Genomic DNA, 18,333 nt, shown 5'->3' on the forward strand with positions numbered 1-18,333 from the left:
CCTGAACCTCCGATTGACTTTCAATGATTTGTTTTTTAGTCTTATTATGAAGTAGAGCCGTAGGTTTTTGGAAAAGTCTACGAAAGTTTACGAGCGGGCTAAAATGTATCAGATTTAGGTCTACGTGGATTATGAACGGTCCTTTTATGAAAATTGTTCTTGTAAACTCTGAGAAAATTGATTACTTGTTTTTTGGCATTTTCCGGCAGGGAAAAGCAGCGAAATTCCATTAGTCCTGTCGGCCATTATCTGACATCGATCTAAATGAAATTCCTGCCCTCTTCTGTTTCATCTATTTTTACAATAGCGGTCCAGTCGATCAGAAGAATTTTGTGATCTCTACTACATTCAAGTGATTTCTTAGACTCCAAACGTCCATATCTCAAAACTGCACGTATTTTACAATATTGTTGAATAAAACTAGGAAGGTAAAAAGCCTTGCCAGTGAATATTTTTTAAACCCTCAAAACATTGTTGCATTACATTTGGTTTTCTGTCTTATGGGTAGCTATTTTGCAGAACATCCTCTCACAGAAAGACGTGAATAGTTTCGAACCGTGTATGTTTTTGTTTCACACAATCCTCTAGATGGGCCAATACCAAATTTCAATAATTCAAAGTCAACAATTATGGATAACGCAATGACAATCATCAAAAAAAAAAATCCAAATAGGCTCAGAAACAGGGCAAATGATAATCTGAACACTTCACAAAATTGGTTGATAACTCCTGCCATACCCGTCTTATTCCTCAGATCGGCCGCCGTCAGATTAGCATCTTTTTTATCGAATGGTCACGCACTGCTGAGCAACACTTCCAAACTTTCGAGGATATGCTAAAATAGAAAGGTTCTGTAAAATTTGGCTTAATTTGATTAGCTGTGTCTACAATCCAGAGACAGCTGTTTTAATCGATATTTATCAATAGCTCGATACGTTTATTCACGAACCATACCGACCGTGCAAAGTTTGGACATGTGCGAAATTTTGTTAAATTTTGTTGCCTTTTGAGTTATGTTTCATCATATTCAGAGTATTTGACAGAACAATACTAGCCGCTATTATTTTTTTCACCAGGCATATTTCAATTTAACTTCTCGTTTGATACTAATAAAAAACTAAACTGAGTTTATGGCGATTGACGTTGTACTGAGCAAAGGGAAATAAATAAAATATAAGACATGATAAAAAAGTTTCAAACATAGAAGATCTTTCACGAATAGCTTTGCTTTTCAAGCGAAATCGACCAAGTAGATTAATTATTATTTGAATATTTTTTGTAGAACATTATTGTTGTGTAATGAAATTATTCCATCTACGGAAACAAATGGAATGCCATTTAACTCATTGTCGTACTGGGCGATAACAATCTGTGTCATAGTTTTCCATTTTAAATTGTTATTAAATTTTCCGTTGAAAAATATTTAGATTTCACATAGTTTAATGCATTCAGTCAGCTTTCACTTTCTGTATTTTAATTACTATGTGCACAGAAACAACCGCGGAGCACTTCTTCAAATTGGTCCAATATAATTGTTTTATCTAGAAACGATAAAATAGATGCCAACTGTGTAATTCCATACCACATCATTGATGTGTTCTGCAATAACAACTACTATAATTGGTCGTTCAGCCACAGATGCATATTATCTGTGATCGATTCAGCTCGGTTACGGTGGTTGGGGTCAATGTGGATAACTTCACATTGTATGAGTTGACAATTTTTTACTTGAAAAGTGAAAATTTATTGGCCTCATAAACGTTGATTGCAATGTGTTTTCGGGTACAGTTCAAATAATTCAATGACAAAATGACGACGCCTACAACTGAAATGAGATTTATAAATCAAAAGAAGGAGCACTCAAAAGTTTTATTTTTCTGTTAGCCATTCTTGGAATATTAGGCCTCTGTTCATCTGACTTTTATTAATTTCACTTAATCATGTATAAAACAACTTTTCAGCAATACTGAATTAAAATAGGAAATGTACACATCAAAATCAAGACATGGTTTATTAATATTTTTTTATATTCGTTTATATAAAAATATAACCAACACCGTTAACGCGATGCCATTAGGTGTGAGAACATTTTTACATACGATTCATTGACACTAAAGCATTGTTTTGAAAATAGAGTCGGAAAAAAATACTTTTGAAACTTCGACTGTCTAAGGCTAACTGAACGAAACCTAAGACTTTTCATCGAAGATATCCAAGGCTCAAAAGTTAAAAATGTGGCATTTTTACGTAAATACGTATTACTTTACTATAGGGCGCCCTTTTGAATTTAGGAACTGAATTCAGAACCTGGATTCTGAACTTTATTTGAGGTTCAGAATTTAGTTTCAGAATTCAGCTTCAGAATTTAGTTCTAGAATACAGGTTCAGAAATTGAAACTAAGACTCTGGAACTAAATCCTAAATCCAGATTTAGGAAAAAGATTTTGGGATATTCGGGTCCTTCGCTAGATGTTGGAACTTATGTTCGGATTTCGTATCCAGATCTCCGATTCAGGAATTCAACTCAATGGATCCTGGAACGAAATTTCAGATCTGAACTCCGAACCAGAATTTTGGATCTGTCTTCTGAACTAGAATTTGTTTGTCGTCAATAAGTCATACTATAGTATAGAGGCACCGTTACAATTCTGGAAGCGAAGTAGTAAAAGTTCACACAACCAATCAACTATAATAATACGAACGATTATTGATAGTCGGAAGTGAGAAAAAAGCCTGATTCCGACATTACTTACTCTTTTATTTATGAAAATGGTGTTTCATACCTAAAAAATTTTCAAAATGTTCATACCTACAAGTAAGATTAACCAGTCTTCTCCAGTATCTGCAAAAACAACTACTATCATTCATCCTGAAGTCGATGAAAATTAAGATTTCAGTCTGATTTAGCATCTTACCACCTAATGAAGTGGCTCAGGAGTGGCATGCAAGAAGCAACATCAACATTGTAACAACCATTGTAAAGTGAAACCTTGAAAATCGGAAGGATGGGTAAAGCATTAAAAAAATCAGTAAAGCAAAAAAAAATCAGCTGGAAAGTGGGAAAAGGCCTCCAGACAGATGACTGAGGACACTGTGCAAAAACTATCTGTTTATAAAAAACGTGTTTAATCCACCTAGCAGTGAGATGATACCTATTTTTATCAATCCGCATGTGTTTTTTGCATGAATATTCTTCGGTGTTTAAGTTTTCATGACATTATTTTAATGACCGTCGTTTTAAGCGACAATTTGAGATTTTACTCACTCATTACTCTGTAATGTCGAAACTGCAAATCGGATCGAATTTGAATCTAGAAGTGTGATAATCGATTAAACATGCCATGATATGTAAGTTCCACTCTAGAGTTTACGGTAATTTAAGGTACTTCCAGAGCCGGTATTCAGGAACCAGCATAACCCAAACCGATTCGTATGGCCATATGACGAATAAATTACAACAGTTTTGAGTCCAACTTTGAAGCTTTTCGGGATTGTCATCTTCTATACCGGTTTGAATTTTAAAAATTCATCATCATGTGATTCAAGAACCGGAAGTCATAATTGGATAAAATTAATTAATTTTTGTATATAAGTTTGTTTTAATTTGAATTTTTGTTTCTGAAATTTGATTATGCTTTTTTTGAGAAAACGATTGAGCTTTGAGAAACGATTTTATACTGGAACCGGAATTCTAAAAGCGGCATGGCCGAAGTCAGATAAATTCACCTGAGAAGCTGTATAGTTTACATTCGTTTCAAAATTTTTGAAAATCAGTTAAGACATCTTTGAGAGATCATAGCACGAATTAAATTTTTAGGTGCCTTCTGATCGACAACTGAATACCACTAAAACTGAAAAAAGTTAATTTTTTTATCACCTATCCAAATCTGCTAACCCGATAAACCTGATTAATTTATGTGGAATAGACATTTTTATACTATCCCCGAAACCGGAAGTTGGATCTGACTGAAAAGCAAGATGTTTTATAGAACCTTAAAACTTTTCATTTGAATCTTAGATCGGTTCAGCCATCTACAAGAAAAATGAGTTACACAATTTTGATTTCGTTTAACATATCATCCTGTAGTTCCAGAACCAGAGGTCGGAACCAAACATAATGCAGGAACTTTGTTTGGGAGCATACGACTTTTCGTATGAATCTGAATTTGTAGAAAAGAAATTTTCCGAGAAAATTAAGTGAAATTATTTGTCACACACGCATTTGCTGATCTCGACGAACTGATTCGAATGGTATATGGATATTATGTTGTTCCAGTATTTATTGCTGTAAGTAGTTTAAAACAAAATAATTAAAAAAAATTCTGCCATCATCTGGTTTATATATGTCATATTCGAACGATTATGTTGCCAAAAACGAGCCGTGCCAAAATCGGTCCGAGGCTAAATGTCATGAAAAAGGATGCTGTACACAATCCTTTTGGTACTTAGAAACAATTGTATGTAACAGTATAAAAAATCGTGTTTTCCGTTGCTCCCAAGCATTTCTTTGTCATACAGCGCTCAAAACAAAACATTCAATAGCGTTTAGGGTGACGGGGAGACCTTTCATTTGCGACTAGTCTGATCAAAATCGGTCCAGCCATCTCTGAGATCTCGACCTCTTAGTTGACAACACACATACAGACACACACACATACACACACACACACACACACACACACACACACACACACACACACACACACACACACACACACACACACACACACACACACACACACAGACATTTGCTCGGTTCGTCGAGCTGAATCGATTGGTATATGTCATTCGGCCCTCCGGGCCTCGGAAAAATTTTCTAAAGTTTGAGCGAATTCTATACCTATTTTTTATATATATAAAAATAGGTAAAAAGGTTCCACAATTAATAACTGTTGATGAAAATTTGATCAACTTTTCAAACGTCAGACAACAGATCATATTGTTGGTTTTCTTGGATTATCATAAAGTCTGACTAATACGCCTCTATTGCTGGCAGGGTTTTGATGAACGAAGTAGTGGAAATGAGTATACATGCTTCATGCTTTATGAACCAAGTCACCTTTGAGGATGTATGAACCTTGTTGCTTTATTGGAATGGCTGTCTATATACGAGAATGGAAGAGAGCAAACAATATTCATCCCTTCTGCTGTTTCTCCTTATCTCTGTAAGACATAACGTCTAACCGCATAATTCATAGCAAGCAAATATCTTCACTAGACTGAATAGTTTTGAAGTATTCAGTTTTCAACAATATACTGATGACAGGCCCATAACTCTTAACTGTTTCTTCGAGGTCCGAACGCGCTTCACATTTGTTCATACAGAATTCATTTTGTGTGCACTGCCACCGCTAGAGCAATTTTTAGAATAAAGGTCTTACTGTAATGGCGACAAATGTTTTTCACAACTCTCACAGCTCATAGCAATACGCAATGAAAATTCAATGAAAAAATATTCAATGCGGAATACTGATTCAAAATCTTATTTTTTATCCTACTGGTTGATTTACTATCATGTACTATTTCGATTAAACCCAATTAAACGCTATTTAGCAAGAATTTTGTTTACCGATGTAACAAGAGTGCAGGAGTTAGTTTCTCTCGAGCAGCCAGCAAACAAAGCATTTGTTTGTTCGCAGTATTTGCTGAGATCGCCGGATTGCCATCGCTAATCCTGCGCTCCTGCTACTTCTGCTCACAGAAAAAAAAATTACACGACATGTAATTCAATAATGGAATATACATGGATTGTATCGAAAGTTTGATTGAAAACCATCATCGATGCAAAACTAAATTGGATTGCATTGAATATTCAATTAGTAGAACTATATCTTTCAATTTAAGCTTAGTTTTGTGATTAAATTATATTGAAACGTACAGAATTGTGAAGTAACTTTATGTTTAATTGCCTGCTCCAAATATGTGCATGAAAATAGATGTAAATTCACAAAATATTTTTATATGTGTTTATAATATTCAAGTATAACTAAGAGTTCTTACCCTGTATTAATTGCTTTCACTAGCGTTTTGTTTGTGTGGTTCTTTTTGGCTCCTCTTTGTGACCGGTATGTTCATTCACCGGTGAATGAATATTCCAAACCCTGATTGCTAAGAATCGAAAAACTTTGACAGTGATTAGGGTACATTTCCATAGGATGTAATTTTTATCAAAGTAGTCGACCGTGTTCAGCACCTAGACAATCCGAAATAGCCCGGTTCCAATATGACTAAAGTGCAGCAAATGCCGTAAATGACAGTTTGTCGAAGGTTCAAAACCTGTGTGAGAGTAGAAATCAGCGGACTTACAAAAAAACTGAAACTAGTGATCGCCGCACTTTTATCGATGACAAAAGTGTTAAGTTCAGTTTCCATGGTTTGCCGACAAGTTTTCATAATTTGAGAAGCAGTTGTGGCCCAAATACTAAACCAGTCGTCCCATCCTCAACGATGACATCCCAAGTTTACATCATATTTCTATTACAATAAAATGAATTTTAATTTTACAACACATTGTACTGGCTCACAAGATCATCGTAACCCAGGTAAAAATTTAAACAGAAAAATTCCATAAATGTGCAGCAGAGTATCAGACTTCACAAATTCCGATTAAAATGAAATTGTGCGAACGCCTTCTTATGCCAAATCATTCACTTTTAAAGAATGCTGCCGATCCGACTCAATCGTGACTTTTGAGAAACGTGATTGATGGTTTGTGCGTACAATCGGCGTAATTTGAAAAAAAAAAACTGCTTTAAGTGGTTTGATGTTGCCTGACTCATTAGCATCTCAAGAGAAATCGATATAAGTTTCATATGGGCGACTTTGACTTACTGTTTTCGGATCTGGAATCCACAGATCGGCATAGTTGTAGTAAATTTTACCTGTCATCATATAGCCAGGCCTGTAAATTTAAATAGTTCTAAAATCTGTTTGGAAAATTTCGTATTATTTATTTATTTATTTATTTTGGAGAGCCGAAAAAAGCCCGATTGATATGAAATTTTGAAATCTCTCTCTCTCTTTCCAGCAGGCATAAACCGTCATCAGATCTTATAAAACGGTTGGACATTTTTAACTTTCACCACCCTATGTTTTTGGAACTTGAAGTCGGATCTGGATATAATTTTACCACTTTCAAATCAATATTAAGATATTCATTTGGATCGAAAATTCAGTTTATTTTTGGTTTTAAACTAATAAGATAACTAAACTTATAAACTAATAAGATGCTAAAAGAATTTACTGATTATAATGGATAAATTTCATACCATTCAATACCCACATGAAAATAATTCCGTGAAAAAATACTCTGGATTTTGAATATAGAGACAAAGGATTTGTTTTTACTTTTTTGGCTGATTTACATCCCCAGCACTATTTCAAACAAACAATTTAAGCGAACCAATCAAAATCATGTTACCTTTGTAACTGGAATTCAATCTCAACAGACTAATACTTTTAATCAGCCACATAAAACATGCTGGAACACTTCATCCTGTATTTCCGGAAACGGAAGTCGGATACGGATGAAATTCAGGAGTTTCATAAAGGATCATAAGACCTTTTATTTGACCCAAAGTTTGTAACAATTGGGCACGCCATCACTGAGAAAGGTAAGTCAGTACTTTGAAATTTGAACTTTACACTTGTCACCCTGTGATTCCGATACCGGAAATCAGATCAAGATTAAATTCATAAAATTTGTATGAGATCTGTAAATATTTCGCTTGAATCTATGTTTGTGTGGCGGCTTATTTTCATTTATTTTTTTTTTACATATTACCATTTAATCCGGGAACGGAAGTCATATTCAACTAATATTCAAGAATTTTGTATTGAACTAAAAGACAAATTATTTCTGTTCATTTCCAAAAGATGGCTCCGGCTGTTATGAATATTGAACAGTACACAGATAAAAATCTATGGCTGGTACCATGATTTTTTTATCTTGAAATCATGAACATAATAATCATAGTACCGGTAATGGATTTTCATCTGATGTCGATAGTTGGGCATCTGTCATTAATAATCAGTTCAAATTGCTTCGAGTTTTTTTTTAACTTTGTTTTTCAGTGTTATCAGCAATTTTGTGTTAAATAAGCAGCATTTGCGCAAAATTTTAGTATTTTTTTCAGAGCGAATCCCCACAACAGCGTGCTAACCCGTGATGCTCAGACGGGTCATCGAGAGAAATTCGCCTCGCACTGGTGTCCAGTCTATGTTAAATGAACCATGCCGGTTTTTGATGCTGACATGATATCCGTCTCTCCCACTATTGGTACTATGAGCTGCTAAAACCAGGCGATAATATACCGGGCTATACCGATAGTTGCAGTTGATGCTTTTGAGCCGCGCATTACGAGAATAACGACCGGAATACAAGCAAAGACATGATAAAGTTATGTTTTATCCTGCATGACAATACTCTGCCTCATGTTGCTAAAGTCGTGTAAAAAAATGGAAACGTTGACATTGCTCCTTCTAATAACTGGTGATTCCGACGGATTCGGCACGATCTGGCAGGTCATCGGCCCTCTTCTTTCGCACAAATTGGAAATTGGTTTCAAACTTGGATCACCTCAAAGACAAGAATTTTTTCGAGATGGAAATCTTAAATTTGCTGAGAGGTGAGAACAGCGAGAGTAACCAGCGATGGACGAAACTTTTATTAATCTTCAAATTGTTCAGTTTTTGCAATGACTGAGCAGAAACATATATTGGAGAAGCCAAATGAATGAAAAACTAACAGAAAAGATGAATTTTTTTGAAAAACATACGCTCAGAGACAGAACTCGAACCTGCGTTCTTATACATTCCGTGCATACGCGCTACCATTTCGCCACTCTGAATCTTGTTTTAGTCACTCTAAAACGCCAGTCAGACGCAATAGCGCGTACATCGAACATGGTCTACCGTCACCCGACCGATAGCTTATATCCAAACATCTTCTCTGTCCATCAAACACTAGTCTTCTCGCTTTATATCTATTTTTCCGATCAAGCGTTGAGTAGGAGAGTGTATTTATAATCGCTTGTCACCTTCTTTAATGGTGCCAGTCGCTGGCTGGACATAGTCAGCGACAGACCCCTATGAAGGTAGTATTGATTGTCTGCCCTTTCCTACCAGGAGCAGATTGTTACGGAACATGAAACCGCAATTGTTTTTAACGATTTATTAATTTTTGTCGTTTGACGTAAAGCCGCCATAACTAAGTTCAGTTTTTGCAATGACTGAGCGGAAACATATATTGGTATCGGTCGGGTGACGGCCAGGATGTAGACCATGTTCGATGTACGCGCTATTGTGTCTGACTGGCGTTTTAGAGTGACTAAAACAAGATTCAGAGTGGCGAAATAGTAGCGCGTATGCACGGAAAGCATAAGAACGCTGAATCGAGTTCTGTCTCTGAGCGTATCTTTTTCCAAAAATTCATCCTTTCTGTTAGTTTTTCATTCATTTGGCTTCTCCAATATATGTTTCCGCTCAGTCATTGCAAAAACCGAACTTAGTTATGGCGTCAAACAACTAAAATTAACAAATCGTTCAAATTGTTTTTATTTTGAAATACTTTAGGCTTATTATTTTGAAATATTTTAGGCCCAAAAAACTGATCAAATTTATTAGTACAAATTGCAAAAATTGAGATCTTTGCATTTTATGTCGAAATATCTCGAAAACGGATACTTCTAGGACGAAGGTTACTATGAGTAAATGCATGCCTCTTTATCTTCCGAAACTAAGCTCTGGAAAACATCTCAATATTATTTCTGTTGTTATATCTTCACTTTTTCATTCACAATAATCAAATGTGGATTTTTAATTTGCTTTCCAAAAAAAATTATATTCAGAAATCTATTTTAATTTATCCAGTGGTGTGCTGCACTATTTCCACGGGAGCCGAAAGCCAGTTTCGCCGAATAGGTCATTTCACCGAAAGTCGTTTCGCCGAAAGAGTCATTTCGTCGTAAGGGTCATTTCGCCGAAAGGATAATTTCGCCGAAAGGGTCATTTCGCCGAAAGGGTAGTCTCGAATATATCTAATTATTTTTTTCATCATGCCTCCTGTATAACTAACATGTGGCACAGCCACATAACCGAAGACAAGATTGCTGAGTTGGCCGCCGACCCGACGTCGGAAAAGGCGGCCTTTTGCTTACAAACCTGTAACCGCCTCGTTTGCCCGGTCTACTCAAAACTAGGTTTCTATGCTTTAGTTAGGTTCGAACGAGCGGGAGCGAGGTCCGACAGCATACGAATTAAATCGATGTGACGTTTCACTTAGTAAACGGTAAATACCACATACATTTGCTTGGCAGATACACCTATGCAAATGCTTTGATGCTAAGTGACTAATAGTCAACAAGTTTCCTTGGGAACTCCGTCCTGAGGTTCATGAATCAATCTTTATTCAAGAAGTACAATTGTAGGTAAAAAAACTGGCGTTAACGTATTTTCATTCATTTTTGTTAATTTTAAATCAATTCCAATTATAATATTAAGACAATTGCAGGAATCGCGAAATGACCCTTTCGGTGAAATGGCTTTCGGCGAAATGGCCCTGATCCATTTCCATTACTTCCATAACCGGAAATTGGGGCATTAATAAATGAAGTGAGATTATTTAGACATTTTCTAATAAGATCTACAAACTTAAACAACTGACAGCTCTTAATAAGGTCACTTAAAAAAAACGCCCTTAGAATAATTTTTTTTACCTTAACCACGGTGTTATTCCGGAACTGGAAGTCATATCAATATGAAGCTCAGGAATTTCGTATGACATTTTTATACCTTTCATTTGAATTTAAGTATGTGATGATCGGTTAAGTCCGAAAAACTTAGTACATCATTTCATTTTTTTGCACATATCACCTTGTAATTCCGGAACCAGAAATTGAATTCAAATAAAATTCTGGAATTTTGTATTGGACCATAAGACCTTTAATTGAATCTCAGACACGTTCAGATATTTGCTAATCTCGACGAACTGATTCAAATGGTATATGAAATTCGGTGTTCTGGGCCTCGGTTCAAAACTCGGTTTTCACCATGATTGCGTAATCTTTCTGTGCCAGAAAGGTAAACAAGCGTTGCTCAATTGATTTCGTACAACTTCTTCTTCGACATTATTTTTGTATAAATAGAAGTTTCCTAGCTGAACCGATTAGAATCAAAGTGACGCAATTCAACAAGATTATTGTTTTAATATTATGAGTAAAATTGTTGTTTTATATCTGTACAATTAATTTTGAATGATAAATTGGCTATTTTTCATTAAGAACTCGAATTCGGAATAGCAACTAAAAATGCTGTAACTACATAATCTTTCTAACGGCTCGGAACAGGTTAACGTCAATGAGTTGGATTCCAAAACAGGTATAAATTTAAAAAAAAAATGCAGATACATTTTTTAATTTGATGTTTTGGCTAAATTTTCAAATTCTTGAAAAAAATTCAGTTTTTTTTTCAATTTTTCATTTTTTGAGTACGCAATCGATTTCTAAGAACTTTTGTTATTTTTTAGAATTACTAAGGTTTAAAAACTCTAATTACCTATATCCGGATTATTCGACCGATTTGGCTCCTTCGAATAATTATCTGTATCCTAATCTTATAAAATTATCTCAGTAATAAAGATAAACTAGCTCGTGCAAGAAGATGATCGTCAACGAAGGGGATATTTTTTCAAACCATCTCATTACTGTTCGAACGAATTGAAAAAGTTGTAAAATCGTTCAAATAAGCGATCCGAAACAAACCTATAAATAAAATTAAAAAAAATATATAACAACAGTTCGCTAGATTCCCGCAAAAGTCTTTTCCATGCCATCACGAATATTATTTGTGACGTTCGAATATGTAAGTTCACAAAATTTTTTGCTACGTGCGAACGACAAATTTGCGCTGAGGACATTTATCATTTTTTGAGTACTCTATCGATTTCTAAGAATTTTTTTTAATTTCTAGAATTATTCAGGCTTAAAGACTCCAATTACCTATATTCAGATTATTCGACCGATTTGGCTCCTTCGAACAATTATCTGTACCCTAATCTTATAAAATTATCATAGTAATAAAAGAAAACCAGCTCGTGCAAGAAGATTATCTCATTACTGTTCGAACGAGTTGACAAAGTTGGAAAATCGTTAAAATAAGCGATCCGAAACAAACCTATAAATAAAATTTAAAAAAATAAAAACAGTGAGCTACATTCCCGTGAAAGTACTTTCAATGCCATCATGAATATTATTTGTGACGATCGAAAATGTAAATTCTCAAAAAATTTTCAAACAGTGAATGACAAATTTGCGCTAAGGACTCAGAAGCATTTCAATTTATGTTAGAAATTTGTCATGAAAACAAATACTAGCTTGTCGTAAAGTTCAATTTGAACAACCTTTTCCCCTTCAATCATTCATATTCATTTTCCAGCGGGCAAGTATAGTTAAACAAAATACTGTGAAAAATTGAGGCAACAAATCGAAGCAAATGATGCTTTAGACTCGATTTGAATAACGAATCCATGTTCCTAGAGTCTAATCAAATTTCGATTACAGAAGGTCGCTTCCAAATTTTGCCTATAAATAGATATAAATAGACTTCGCTAGCATTCAAACCCCTCTTCCATTTCAAGAATAAACAGGAGGAAACAGTAATCCGCAAAATTTTGTTGATTGTTTTTATAAGATATCATTATAACCGTTATAACAAAAAAAGTATTACTATTCCTAGCATAAATAATCTTCAAATGTTGCTTTGTAGTTTATAATGCTGTCCTTGATTTGATAAACCGTTTGTATTAAATTCACCTAAAAATGTTATTGAGCTTGGCGCTTAACGACTTTATTGCTATAACCGGTTTTACTTCGTTTTTCTTATTTATAAAACGGATCCATTACTTAAGCACAAAATAAGGTAGTCCTTTCTTTGAATCAGTGGGTAAACCGTTTTCGAAGAAAAAGTAACAATAATGAAAAAAGGTTTAGGGATTCGGCACAGAAAATCAAAGCTGAAAAAATCTTCAATTCAGGCAAATCGCCTGAGCGCTGAAGCTATTACCAAATGATGACTAATCAACAATGAGTCGGATGATTCGTAGGTTTTGGATTATTTTGAATGGTTACTTTTACTTGATGTAAAAACATTTTCATTGCAAGAATCGATCCCTTCGAATTATTATTTTCATTTATACCTGCTACGGTATTTATTGTTTTACTGTTTTGTAACTTTTAATACACATCAGCAAATCATTTCACGCATTGACCGCTCCAGTTACGTAGAACCGCAAATCCATTACCGCTAAAAGTACAAATGTGAGCCACTGTTGTAGTTGATTTTCGCCTGTTCCTGAAAACTATCTTCCACTCCCACTCGAACTCGTTCAACGAAGCATAATTGTGCACCATTCAACAAAACACTATTCACCACCGTCCAGATAATTCCGCCAAAATTTCCGCTGCTAGCCGCAGATCCTAATTAGAAGATAATAGTGAAATCGTTGTTTATCATGCGAACACCCGGCAGAATAAAAATCACAATACGCCCTTTATCGTTTTCCATGAACGAAAAGCACCACAAAAAAACCTTTTCGATTCGAAACGGATTTCACTTCATCGCCAACGCCACCCAAACCAGTTGCTCAGCTTGCAATTATACATAGGTTTGCTAATATGCATAATTCTACGGAAAACAACACGCACCGATTACCATCGTACGGCACAACAGTGCACAGGACGCGACCGAATCCGACGAAAGCTCGAACAAAACTAAGCCAAATTTTCGCGCTAACACCGAATAAAAGTTCGATTTTCCTTTCACTGACACTGTTGTCGGCACCTTTCCAGCCGTGGCTGGAAAACTTCATTCATTGATGGAGAATTCGGTACTAAACGTACACGAATGTGGCTACACACACACGATTTGTATGTACAATGTAAACAAAAGATTCGGCTCGCACTCGGAGCACGTGGCCCGGAGAGCCCTCGATGCGTAAAAGCTCATCGGCAATTATGTATAGGGAAAACGGCTCATGCGCATTTTCGAAATATGTTGTGATTAATTTTCCGTCCACTCGGAAAGCTTTTTATCTGACAGTGAAATACTTTAAGATGGTATCCGGTGCTTTCGAGTATAGAGATAAAAGCCCAGTTTATTTCTGTGCTTTTTAAAAAGCATCGAAATATTTCTTGCCTTAGTCTAACAGATTGAATTCTCGTTTGAATTGGATATCGCGTTAGGAGTATTGCTTATTTCAGATGTTCACTTTAGATAAAGCTGTTATGGAACGAAAATAATCACTTCCGTAGCAAAATAAAATTATCCTTGATGACAGATTAAATTGCAATATCGGACGTAATGAGGATAATTGCATTCTGTTGGAAAATAGTGTACGACGCTACATGATCGTTAACAAAAGTTAAAATAATAGTGTTAAGTTATGATACTTAACGGAAGCGGGTCACCGAGGTGACGACCGACGTTTGTTTACTCGACCTAGTAAAAGCTTTTGATTTAGTTATACTCGAACACGCGTTGTGGCGAAGTCGCATTATTTATACCGAAAATTTTAATTCATGACAAAGACAAGGAAACCCCCCAAAGCCTAGTCGCAAGCGCATACAAACCCTGAACACTGAGGATATCCAGGACTCCGATCAAAGATGTTAAAGTTTTTGAAGCTATTCTATTTTTTGCATATAGCAAAACAAAAATCATTTTGCATAGTTGTAACACTTATTTGTTATAATGAAAAACTGCTTTTAGTCGGGAAATAAAACAAAATTATTCAAAGTAATTACCATCGTCACCAGGCACCAACGTCACCAACCGAACAGCCTCCACCAATGACTAGTTGGAAAATATGGTCATGAAAGTGAAGATTCTAATTTACTCTAATTTTAAGTAGTATAAAAATGCCCTCGGCATCTTATAGCTTAACGCAGTGTGCCTTAATATATGTTATTGAATAAAAAAAAATTCAAAGTATTGATCATTACTTTCCACACATCTTGACCAACTTTCTGGCAATTTATGGATAACACGCCAATGAAAATGTTTGCCTTTTAAAGCAAAGCAATCGCACACTCAATAGGAATCAATGTGCTGCTAAGCCTATGCGTGTGCCGTCGATGAGAACAAATAGTAATCGGAAGGGTCCAAGTCTAGTAAATACGGCGGCCCCGCAACCAAGTCGATCTGGTTTTGCAGTCGATGTTGATGGTTACCCCGGATTACCCCTTATTTTTTCCGTTTAGGATTTTTGAAATAAATCCATCTCTCATCGCTATTAACAATTAACAAAACTGATTTTGTTTCGTATTTTATCCGGTTTTCCACCTGTCGTTCATTCAATTCACTCCCAATTTCCACACTTTTAGACTTTTATTTTGCCGTTTAAACGGCCAGAAATTGTTCGTTGTGCAACATTTAACATTGCTGCCAATCGCTGTTGACTAGAAGTATCATCTTCATCCAATAGTGCATGCATTTCGGCGCCTTTAAACTTTTTTGATCGACTTTCACGTTCTTCATTTCTCACATCAAAACATGAACTCTGAACCGTTGAAACTATCTTTTGTATTTTACTTCTTACTGAGCATTTTTGATGGGACTTTGCAGCCCTTTTCTTCAAATGGAAACAAAACATTAATGCTCTCCACAAATCCTCACTTTTTGGTACAATAATTGACATTTTGACAACAATGGAAAGATATCTTGTTATTTGTTAAATGATCAATGGTTCAACTGACTGATTTTCGAAATGAACGGATGTATTTTTGTATGTACTTTCAATAAGTCGTTGTAACTATCAAATAATAAAAACCCTTCTTAATCCACCTAGTGGTGTGATAATGCCTTTCTCTTCTTTCATAACAGTCTCATGAAAATAGTCCCAGGAAGTAGATTTATTCAAAAAAATTTTTTTTGAGATGACACATTTCGATGTTTCATGCAGTTTTAAGAGTTTGGGCATCAAAAAAATATTCATGTACTCTCCCCCCTATGGTGCTTTTTCAAGATAGAAAATTTTCAAAATTTTACCGCCGAGCAGCACCCCTTACGCATGTCCGATTTAGCTCAAATTTTTCATGAAGGCTTTTTTCGAGGTGCTTAAACTATTGAGCACTAGAGCTTAACGAAAATAGAGGTGATCCCAAAATTTTGGCACCCTTTTATATATATAGATATATATATATATATATATATATATATATATATATATATATATATATATATATATATATATATATATATATATATATATATATATATATATATATATATATATATATATATATATATATATATATATATAAGAGCGGTTTACAATCAACGTGGTTTGTCGGTTACGTCACATCTACCATCATATATCTGGAATCAAAAGTCACAACCATTTGATCTTCGAACTTGATCAATGGCCCGACAGTAGCTTCCAAACGAGCCCAACTTTGTTAAAATCGGTTCAGCCATCTCTGAGAAAATTGAGCGCGTTAAAATACAACGCTTTTTGTCGGTTACGTCACTTATACAATCATATCTCCGGAACCAAAAGCCATTTGACATTTGAACTTGATCAATGGTCCGACAGTAGCTTTCAAATGAGCCCAAGTTTGTTCAAATCGGTTCAGCCATCTCTGAGAAAATTGAGCGCGTTCAAATATCTTCTAAAAGTGCACACACATACACACACAGACATTTTCCGATTTCGTCGAACTGAATCGAATGGTACTATGGGTCTCCGAGGCTCCGTTCGAAAGTCGGTTTTTCCAGCAATTCTAATACCTTTCTATAGAGAAAGGCAAAACGGTGTTCAAGTTGAACTTGTATTAGATTGATTGAGCACACTAAAAATTATACACTGAAAAATATGAATTTATTGAACTTAAAACAAATGATAGGTGCCTTTGGATTCCACTATGGAAAAACTATTTCGTTATGATATTGACGTAAAAATGAACGACCAGATACCGGTATTTCGAAACGTTTTTTGCTTTCTGCATCATCGCAGATTATGGAGGCTTTAATCTTAAGACCATTTGCCTCTTCAGGCCGGAAAAAACTTCTGACCCTATGTACGGGGTTGGGAATCGAACCCAGGTGGATTTCGTGAAGGCAACGACTTACCCAACTCGCTATACCCGTTCCCTTACTACTAATCTTGTTCCTGCTCTGTATTGAAGTATACTGCTTGTAGAGAATATTTTTCGTATTTCATAGAATAACTACTAGTGTAAGCAAACTCTTTCAAAAGCTTCGAATATATACAAGATGGACGATTTAAAGTGGAAGCATTTGTCTCTGAACAAAATATATGAAAGAAACAGTTTTATTTATTTTCATTTCGATTATAATTTCATAATTGGTGTTGTCAAATCAGGCGATCTTGAGGGCTAGTCAAAATCACCGTTTTTCGACATGACTCGTCCGGGGAACAATGGTCGTAACAAATCGATTGTTAATCGAACTGTATGGCATGTTGCACCGTTCTGTTAAAACCAGTAGTCATTCAAACCATTTTCACGAACAATGGGCAACACAAAATCATTTATGATGGCTCGATTAAGATCCCCATTGAAAATTTTTTTTGCTCCATCATTGTCTTGGAAAAAATAAGGATCAATCACCATATCCGCATAAACACCACACCAAACTGTAACTTCTTGGTCGTATAGAGGCTGTTCCTCAATTATTTGACGGTTTCCAGTGGCATAGAGCCGACAATTTTGCTTATTAACGCAACCATTTAACGTGAGATGTGTCTCGTTTGACATGATGATTTTTCGCCGAAAGTTGACCTCGTTTTGAAAGTAAAGCTGAACAATTTCAGCACTGCTTTGTTAGCTCAATGAATGTCCACACAAAGTCTGCGCGCAAACCTGCGCGTTCTCGAGAAGATGTTTTTTTGCTGGTCCCCTCCCAAATAGTTTAAAACTTGTGAAAATTAGTATTGCCACAGAACGGTTATTTTTGTTGAACATGTTGGACAAATGATTTTACATGTTGTTGTAACAAATGTGAAAATCGTTCATAATACTGCTTGTGAAAACAACTCAGAAACTCTAAACAGTGCGTCCCAAATCAGCGTAAAAAAAATCGCAAAACTTTAGAAGAAATTTGTTGTTACCAAATGTCTTGGAAAAATCATGAAACATCGAGATCTGGTGTGGTCTCGACCAAAATTCGCTTGAAAAAAAACTAGGAGTAGGTAATCTCAGGGACATAACCGCGAGATTGACGTAGGACTGCATTCGAGATGTGTATAGATATTAATTTATTTGATACCGTTAACATTTTGTAGCGCTGAAAAGGACAATTTGGTTTCCTAAGATTGCG

The 18,333-nt window shown here is 35.4% G+C and overlaps 1 protein-coding gene across 10 annotated transcripts in view; it reads right to left on the reverse strand.

The window, feature by feature from the left end:
* Nucleotides 1-18,333, reverse strand: part of LOC131427801 (GTPase-activating Rap/Ran-GAP domain-like protein 3) — a 659,718-nt gene that overhangs the window by 310,091 nt on the left and 331,294 nt on the right. Inside the window, exon 1 of one of the 10 annotated variants that reach the window (XM_058591318.1) lies at nucleotides 13,585-13,831. The exons of 5 other annotated variants lie outside the window; for them this stretch is intronic. The gene's annotated coding sequence lies outside the window, so the exon portion shown is untranslated. Of the gene's footprint in view, nucleotides 1-13,584; nucleotides 13,832-18,333 lie in introns of those variants that run through there. 4 more of the 10 variants (XM_058591320.1, XM_058591319.1, XM_058591323.1 and 1 more) reach the window with 4 other exon arrangements.

This window comes from Malaya genurostris, chromosome 2, assembly GCF_030247185.1.
Source record: "Malaya genurostris strain Urasoe2022 chromosome 2, Malgen_1.1, whole genome shotgun sequence".
Classification (NCBI taxonomy): domain Eukaryota; kingdom Metazoa; phylum Arthropoda; class Insecta; order Diptera; family Culicidae; genus Malaya; species Malaya genurostris.